Raw genomic sequence first — 736 nt, 5'->3', positions numbered from 1 at the left:
TATTTTATATATATATATATTCATATATAAGTTGAGATATCATATGGCTTCATGTGAAAGGACAGACTTGTAACCAACAGTAAGTCGTGATTTCAAATTTCATATCCAGTATATATGTATACGGAATTTCGTAATTCATATTGACTTAGCCGGAATCAAATCACAGAGGAATTCTTTTTAGATCTTTATAAGTTATAAACATTTGGAAGAAATAAATTAAATTAATGTATAAAGATATTAATAGCCCTGGATATTAAAATATTAAAAATAAAGATATAAAACCTGGTTGTTTGTGTACAAGAATGTCATATATTTGAAATGAAATAAATTAAATTATTTCAAATTTGCATTGAAGATGATCCAATAATAAATGTCTGTAATTTATTTCATTTCAAATATATGGTATTCTTATGCATTATGCGATCAACCTAGTTCACATTGGCTTTCTACCTTTCTGCGATTTAATTTTTAGAGTCTTTGATCAAGATTAAGAATTGTAATATGTAGTGTAAAATAATATTTGTTATTAATATCTTTATATATTAATTTAATTTATTTCTTCCAAAATTTTAAATATATTCTATTCTAACATAAACAAATGAGCTTCGCATATATTTCTGATTTTAGAAGCTAAATTTTTCGACTGTACGAATACTTTATGAGCATCCAAACAATACAATTTTTAATTTTTGTTTATTTTTCAGATGATATATTTTCTATAATTAATACACATCTT

This window comes from Atta colombica, unplaced genomic scaffold (assembly GCF_001594045.1).
Source record: "Atta colombica isolate Treedump-2 unplaced genomic scaffold, Acol1.0 scaffold228, whole genome shotgun sequence".
In the NCBI taxonomy this organism is placed as follows: Eukaryota; Metazoa; Arthropoda; class Insecta; order Hymenoptera; family Formicidae; genus Atta; species Atta colombica.
The sequence above is the reverse complement of the archived record's forward strand: the minus strand, read 5'-3'. Positions refer to the sequence as shown.